This window comes from Thalassophryne amazonica, chromosome 18 (genome assembly GCF_902500255.1).
Source record: "Thalassophryne amazonica chromosome 18, fThaAma1.1, whole genome shotgun sequence".
Classification (NCBI taxonomy): Eukaryota; Metazoa; Chordata; class Actinopteri; order Batrachoidiformes; family Batrachoididae; genus Thalassophryne; species Thalassophryne amazonica.
In genome coordinates, this window is record NC_047120.1 from 52,239,864 (window position 1) to 52,249,194 (window position 9,331).

Below are 9,331 nucleotides of genomic sequence, written 5' to 3' on the forward strand. Positions count from 1 at the left end.
ATCGTCCTAGAAATGCCACGTCACATCAGAAAATCTCTTATCAGATGGAGCCCAGTCAGCGAATGACTGCTGACAGCCCATTTCCACCATCGGCATGGTAAGCTGATAGTCGTTGTTGCCTATGCACCAACAGAGATAAATATAAGATAAAGATAAAGATAAACTTTATTGATGTCACAGAAGAGAAATTTACATGTTATGTCACAGGCATCTGTTCAATTGCATCATTGACCATCTGATGGAGTGGATCTGCGCCCATGTTTCCGGGGTTCAACTAGGCAGTTACCCCTTCACAGACCTCGAATATGCAGATGATACCATACTGTTCTGCTCCACACTAGATCAACTGCAAGAATCCTTGGAGATATACCAAGAGGAAGCCAACAATCTGGGCCTAAGGGTTAGGTGGCTAAAAACCAAGCTCATGCACATTGGAGGTGACGCCCCACCTCCACTGCTCATTAGTGGGGCGGAGGTGGAGTTTGTGATCTCCTTCACCTACCTCAGGTAAATTGTCACTAGCAATGGCAGCATTACAACAGAAATTAACAGGAGACATGCTCTGGCAGCCAGTACTATGAAAACCCTTTGGAAGCCACTGTGGAGACACCACTCCATCTCAAGAAAGACCAAACTGCGGATCTACAACACCTCATTCCTCTCCATCCTTCTTTATGGAGCAGAAACCTGGCCTCGTAATAAGTCCATTGTAGAGAGAACTGATGGCTTCAACAGCAGAGCACTGCACATAATAGAGGGCATAAAATGGTATGATAAAGTCTCCAGAACACATGGCAGCATACGCTGGTACGGACACATCAAAAGACCCTCCTGAACACCCAACACATGCTATCTTCCACTTTGACCCCAAATCTGCTGGCTGGAAACGCCCTGCGGAGCCCCCGCACTCGCTGGATTGATGTCGTCACCAGGGACCTACTCCAACTGGGCCTATCGCTACCTGAAGCTGAGCTACTAGCATTGGACCGATCCGAGTGGAGTAGTTTGGCGAATATGATTAGCTCTACACATGACAATTTGAGCATGAGCTGGACATGCCCCACCATGTCTTGTGAGGCTTCATCACGGCGTTGCTTTGCGCCATGCGGCTCCACCACGACACACGGAATTCCGCTCCTCTTTCCATGACAAAAACTCCTGTAACTGTGGAATGTGCCGTTCATTTCTAAACTGGACGCTGTCTTGATCTGGTATGTCATCTGACTAGCACAGGAATTGTGAAAAGACGTGGACATCAGCACTTTTTTGGCACATTGAGACAGACGTGCGGAGGAGTTCCGCGCGTCGCGGTGGAGCCGCATGGCGCAACGCAACGCTGTGATGAAGCCTCACAGGACATGTTGGGGCATGTCCAGCTCATGCTCAATTTCTCGGATAATCACACGACTGAAAAGCAACCGACAGCCGTCTGAAATCCACCTGAAAGCCGTCCTGCGAGACCAACACGGAGGTGGTAGAGAAGCTTGAATCTTCGACTGGACTGGGTTGCTTGACGCGAGGACGTTTCGCTTCAAATCGCAGAAGCTTCCTCAGCTAAAATTCTTGCTCTGGAAGTCTGACTTCTGTCTGACTCTTGTAGAGAAGAATAAAACTCCAGCTTTTGTTGGCTTCTGTTTTATTCTTCTCTTTTGTTGGCTTCTGTTTTATTCTTCTCTACAAGAGTCAGACAGAAGTCAGACTTCCAGAGCAAGAATTTTAGCTGAGGAAGCTTCTGCGATTTGAAGCGAAACGTCCTCACGTCAAGCAACCCACTCCAGTCGAAGATTCAAGCTTCTCTACTATGGAAACCACCTGGACAACTGAGAGTCTACACAGAAACACGGAGGCGGTTTTGTGCCGCGTAATGAACGGCTCCGTGGCCCATCCCTCCGCTTTTCTTTCCATGAAAAAACTCCTGTAACAGTGGAATGTGCTGAAAAAGTGCTGATATCCACCCTTCTGCCTTTTTGTGAAAGTCAGACGACGTCCCGGATCAACAAAGCCTTCACGTTGGAAATGATCTGGTTGTTTCAGCGGGGTTTGAGCCTGTCGATCGGCGCTCGGAGTGCGGCGCTCTCTCAGCAGTTGTGGGCGGACTTTAAACCGTCTGGATGAATGAATGAATGAATGAATGAATGAATGAATGAATGAAAACTGTTTATTTCAAACATTTGATACACAACAAAACAAAGATAGATCAGTGAAGACAACAACAAAAAAGTTCCTACTGTGTACCCAACATGTCCGAAAAGGGGTAGGGTGAAGCATCAGCTTATTTATGCCTACCCCTTCTTCCCCACAACCACTAATACCCTTTGCCACATATACACATAGATTCCTACACACCTAAACCGATATCAATATATATATATATATATATATATATATATATATATATTATATATATTATATATAATATATATATATACACACACAAACATAAATATACACCTACACATTCCTACTTACATACAAAATACTATATTTACAAGCCGAAGCAAAAAACACAAGCAAAAACAAAACACCAAACAAAACATATTTTTGTACCGCTGTTTGAACTGGTTCATGCTTGGACATTGCTTGAGCCCCACTCCCAATCTGTTCCACATCCTCACCCACAGACAATACAGAAACCTTTTAATGTTGTTCGTGCCCACTGATGCTTTAAATTAAATTTCCCCCTCAGATTGCAATCCCCTGATCTGTTAAAAAAAACCATATTTTTAATATTTCCTGGAAGTAAATTGTTTATTGCTTTATACACGATTTGTACTGTTTGAAAATGAACCAAGTCTGTGAATTTTAAGAATTTGGATTGTAAAAATAGTGGATTTGTATGATCTCTATAGCCAGTATTATGAATAATTCTTATAGCTCTTTTCTGCATTACTGAGTGATTGTGTTGTACCTTTATAAGTATTACCCCATACCTCTGCACAGTACTGTAAATATGGTAAAACCAGTGAGCAGTAAAGAATGCGGAGTGAGTTGTGGTCCAGAATATGTTTTGCTTTGTTTAGAACTGAAATGCTTCTTGACAGTTTACTTTGTATATGTTTTATATGAGTCTTCCAGTTTATATTATCATCTATTATCACCCCCAGAAACTTATTTTCATGTACCCTTTCAATATCTACCCCCTCGACTTGTAACTGAACCTGTATGTCTGTATTACAATAGCCAAATAACATGTATTTTGTTTACTTAAGTTTAATGATAATTTGTTTCTGTCAAACCATATTTTCAATTTTCCCATTTTTATACTGATCCTCCTCAGTAACTCCTGCAAATCCCCCCCTGAACAAAAAATGCTTGTGTCATCTGCAAATAATACTAATTTTAATATTTTGGAAACATTGACAATATCATTTATATAAATTAGAAACAGTTTTGGACCCAATACTGACCCCTGTGGGACGCCACAAGCATTGTCCAAGCATGATGATGTATATTCCCCCAACTTCACAAACTTTCTGTTAAAGTAGCTTCTCACCCAGTGCAACACCAACCCCCTAATCCCATACTGTTCAAGTTTATTGATTAATATGTCATGATTGATTGTATCAAAAGCCTTTTTAAGGTCTATAAATATTCCAACTGAATGTAATTTGTGGTCTATGGCATTTGTAATCTCCTCAACTGATTCTATTAATGCAAGTGATGTTGAACTATGTGCTCTGAATCCATATTGACTATCAGTAAGTAATTTATGTTTATTCATGAATTTGTCTAATCTATTATTGAATCACCTTTCTAATAATTTGGAAAATTGTGGAAGCAAAGAAACAGGTCTATAATTTGTGAAGTGGTGTCTATCCCCAGTCTTATACAGCGGCACAACCTTAGCTATTTTCATTTGATAGGAAATTTACCGGTTTGAAATGATAAGTTACAGATGTATGTTAATGGTTCTACAATCCATTCAATGACCTGTTTTACCACCACCATATCAATTTATTTAAATTGGTAGATGTTTTATATTTACAATTATTCACAATGTCTATAATTTCTTTTCCATCCACTGCTGTGAGGAACATTGAACAGGGATTTCTTTCTATGAGATTATTATCCCAATCCTCAGGTTGGGAATCGGGAATTTTTTCTGCCAAGCTTGGTCCAATATTTACAAAAAAAGTATTAAAACCGTTGACTACCTCATCCTTATTTTCCTTCTTAACATTATTATCAATGAAATACTGAGGGTAACTCTGTTTTTATTACCATTTTTGATAATGCTATTTAATATATCCCATATTCCTCTAATATTGTTTTTGTTATTATATAATATGTTACTATAATATTCCTTCCTACATACCCGTATAATATTAGTTAATCTATTTTTGTATTTCTTATATCTATTTATCAAATAATGATGTAAATATTTGTAAAAAAGTTTCATCAACATCACTTTCACTGTATACCTTTTCCCAGTTTTGCTCCTGTAAATCCTTCTTTAGTGTGTTCATGTTTTCCTCTGTCCGCACTCACCTGTATTTTATTTTCTCCTCTGGCTGATTCCGCCGGTGGTTTCTATTATAAACGATGAAAACTGGTAGATGATCACTAATGTCATTGATTAATAATCCACTCACAGTATTATTCTCAATATTATTGCTGAATATATTATCAATTAAGGTAGCACTATGGGATGTAATTCTGTAATTAGACCCCATTCCTACCAGGCTGCTCAAGGAAGCCCTACCATTAATTAATGCTTCGATCTTAATATGATCAATCTATCTTTATTAGTTGGCTATGTACCACAGGCTTTTAAGGTGGCAGTAATTAAACCATTACTTAAAAAGCCATCACTTGACCCAGCTATCTTAGCTAATTATAGGCCAATCTCCAACCTTCCTTTCTCTCAAAAATTCTTGAAAGGGTAGTTGTAAAACAGCTAACTGATCACTGCAGAGGAATGGTCTATTTGAAGAATTTCAGTCAGGTTTTAGAATCCATCATAGTACAGAAACAGCATTAGTGAAGGTTACAAATGATCTTCTTATGGCCTCAGACAGTGGACTCATCTCTGTGCTTGTTCTGTTAGACCTCAGTGCTGCTTTTGATACTGTTGACCATAAAATTTATTACAGAGATTAGAGCATGCCATAGGTATTAAAGGCACTGCGCTGCAGTGGTTTGAATCATATTTATCTAATAGATTACAATTTGTTCATGTAAATGGGGAATCTTCTTCACAGAATAAGGTTAATTATGGAGTTCCACAAGGTTCTGTGCTAGGACCAATTTTATTCACTTTATACATGTTTCCCTTAGGCAGTATTATTATTAGACGGCATTGCTTAAATTTTCATTGTTACGCAGATGATACCCAGCTTTATCTATCCATGAAGCCAGAGGACACACACCAATTAGCTAAACTGCAGGATTGTCTTACAGACATAAAGACATGGATAACCTCTAATTTCCTGCTTTTAAACTCAGATAAAACTGAAGTTATTGTACTTGGCCCCACAAATCTTAGAAACATGGTGTCTAACCAGATTCTTACTCTGGATGGCATTACCCTGACCTCTAGTAATACTGTGAGAAATCTTGGAGTCATTTTTGATCAGGATATGTCATTCAAAGCGCATATTAAACAAATATGTAGGACTGCTTTTTTGCATTTGCGCAATATCTCTAAAATTAGAAAGGTCTTGTCTCAGAGTGATGCTGAAAAACTAATTCATGCATTTATTTCCTCTAGGCTGGACTATTGTAATTCATTATTATCAGGTTGTCCTAAAAGTCCCTGAAAAGCCTTCATTTAATTCAAAATGCTGCAGCTAGAGTACTGACAGGTCACTCACAAGTAAGACTTTCATTTTGAATGACTTTTCTCCAGTCGTGATCTGGACTTTCTCCTGTTAACGGAGACCTGGTTGAAACCAGGTGAAAATAGCGCCTTTTCTGAGCTCCTCCCCCCGGCTGCTCGTTTTTCAGCTCCCCGCGAGCATCAGGTCGAGGCGGGGGTGTGGCCACGTTTTTAAAGACAGTTTTAAATGCCGATTTTTATCTTCTAATGTCTACTCCACTTTTGAACTTCAGTTGTTTGTGATGGAGTTCGACTGTCCTGTGCTCTGTGCTGTTGTTTATCGTCCACCAAAATTTAATAAGGATTTTATTCAGGAGTTTTCTGAGTTTCTGGCAGATTTTATCCCAAAATATGACAAGTTTTTGGTCTGTGGTGATTTTAATATTCATATCTGTTGTCCTTCTAATCAGCTGGCTGATGATTTTAAAAGCCTCCTGAACTCTTTTGGTCTAACACAAGTTGTGGATGGACCAACACATAATCTTGGACACACCTTGGACCTGGTTATTTCTTTTGGGCTCTCAGTTTCACTTAAGGACATATCAGACGCTGCTATTTCAGATCACTTTCCTGTTATTTTTGAATTTATTGCTCCTCCATCTGCTAGTAAGCCACTTGTTCCTGTCTCTCGCCGCCGTTTGGTCACCTCCTCGACAGGGGGGACTTTGCTGCTGCCTTCATGGACTCTCAGTTTATGCCATGAATGGACTGGTTTCTCCATTACTCCCAGATAACATCCTCTCTTCTTTCCACTCTACATGCACAGTCATTTTGGACTCTGTTGCACCGATGCGCTGCAAATCCAGGAAATCAAAATCCGACCCCTGGTTAAATGCCACGACCCGTGTCCTCAGGCAACGCTGCAGACGGGCGGAGAGAAAATGGAAAAAGGACAAACGGCAGGTGTCTCTGGGTTTTCTGAGGGACAGTCTGACTGACTATCAGAAGGCTGTGAAGGAGGCAAAAGCACAATATCTGTCTCATATTATTTCTAGCAGTTGTCATCGTCCCAGTGTGTTATTTCAGACTATAAACTCAGTTGTAAATCCACACACCTCTGTTTTGATGGACGCTACAACCACAACCTGTGAGGAGTTTCTTCAGTTTTTTATTGATAAGGTTTCATCAGTCAGACAGAACGCTGATCAGAGCTGTAATTTGAGTTGTCTGCTCCTCGTGCACATTCTGCTGTGCTCGAACAGTTTGAGCCCATTTCTTTTGCATCTCTCGCTGATGTTGTAAAACATAAAATCTACAAGTTGTCCTTTTGATGTTGTTCCAGCTAAGGTGCTGAAGGAGGTTTTTAATACTGTTGGGGCGGGTCTCCTAACTTTATCAATGCTTGGCTTAGATCAGGGTCTGTTCCAGCTGCTTTTAAACATGCTGTGGTTCGACCTCTTCTTAAAAAACCTCACCTGGACTCATCAGTTTTATCCAATTTTAGACCTGTCTCTCATCTGCCATTTCTGTCTAAGGTTTTAGAAAAGGTTGTCTTTTTACAGTTACAATCATTTTTAGAAGACAATCTCATCCTTGAAAAATTCCAGTCTGGGTTTAGATCGCGACACAGCACTGAGTCAGCACTTTTAAAAGTTCATAATGATATTACTCTGTCGGTGGATGCAGGGAATCCTGCTGTGCTGGTTCTGTTGGACCTCACAGCAGCCTTTGATACTGTGGATCACACAGTACTTGTTTCCCGGTTGGAACATTTTATTGGCATTCATGGTACTGCACTTGAGTGGTTTAGATCATATTTGGCTGAAAGGAGCTTTTCTGTCATGATTGGGGACCTTTCCTCATCAACTGCTCCTCTGTGCTGTGGAGTGCCGCAGGGATCTGTCCTTGGGCCGATTCTATTTTCTTTGTACATTCTGCCATTGGGGTCAATTATCACCCAGCACAATTTGTCCTTTCATTGTTATGCAGATGATCTGCAAATCTATCTGCCTGTGAGGACTAATGGGAGTGATGCTTTGTCATCATTATTTAATTGTATTCGTGATGTAAAGCAGTGGCTGTCCCGAAACTTCCTTTACCTGAATGATGGTAAAACTGAGATCATGGTGTTTGAGCGCACTGGCATACCAAATGTAACACCAAATTTTGGTGCTTTGGCTAACTATGTAAAACCAGCTGTCAAGAATTTGGGAGTGATATTTGACAGCTGTTTGAGGTTCGATCAACAGATAAATTCTGTTGTCAAAGCTAGTTTTTTCCAACTTCGCCTCTTGGCTAAAATAAAGCACTTTCTCAGTAGACGTGATCTTGAGACGGCCATTCATGCTTTCACCAGCTCCAGACTTGATTATTGTAATGCACTTTATGCGGGCATTAATCAGTCGTCTCTTGTGCGTCTCCAGTTGGTGCAGAATGCTGCTGCTCGTCTTTTGACAAACACTTCTAGACGTGAGCATATTGCGCCCATCCTATACTCACTCCACTGGCTTCCAGTTCGTTTTAGAATTGATTTTAAAATTTTAATGTTTGTTTTTAAAGCTATTTATGGCCTTGCACCTCCCTACTTGTCTGAAATTTTAACTTTGCGCACCTACAGTAGGACGTTAAGGGCGTCTGGCCAGCTTTACTTAGATGTTCCAAGGTCAAGATATAAACGCTGGGGTGATCATGCTTTCGCAGTAGCTGGCCCCAGACTGTGGAATGAGCTACCTCTTGAGTTACGTACTATTCCTGACCTAGCACTTTTTAAATCTAAGTTAAAGACTTATTTATTTAAACTGGCTTTTAACACTTAGTGGGGAGTAACATGTTCTGTTATTTTTATGTTCTTTTTTATGTGTTGTTTTAAAATTTTATTTTACATGTGTTTTATTTGTAAATTTGTGTTTTTAATGTTAAGCACTTTGGACACCAGTCGGTGCTGTAAAGCGCTTTATAAATAAATGTTGATTGAATGTTGATTGATTGACAGGGACTAGAAGGAGAGAGCATATCTCACCCATATTGGCCTCTATTCATTGGCTTCCTGTTAATTCTAGAATAGAATTTAAAATTCTTCTTCTTACTTATAAGGTTTTGAATAATCAGGTCCCATCTTATCTTAGGGACCTCATAGTACTATATTACCCCAATAGAGCGCTTCGCTCTCAGACTGCAGGCTTACTTGTAGTTCCTAGGGTTTGTAAGAGTAGAATGGGAGGCAGAGCCTTCAGCTTTCAGGCTCCTCTTCTCTGGAACCAGCTCCCAATTCAGATCAGGGAGACAGACACCCTCTCTACTTTTAAGATTAGGCTTAAAACTTTCCTTTTTGCTAAAGCTTATAGTTAGGGCTGGATCAGGTGACCCTGAACCATCCCTTAGTTATGCTGCTATAGACTTAGACTGCTGGGGGGTTCCCATGATGCACTGAGTGTTTCTTTCTCTTTTTGCTCTGTATGCACCACTCTGCATTTCATTAGTGATTGATCTCTGCTCTCTTCCACAGCATGTCTTTGTCCTGGTTCTCTCCCTCAGCCCCAACCAGTCCCAGCAGAGGACTGCCCCTCCCTGAGC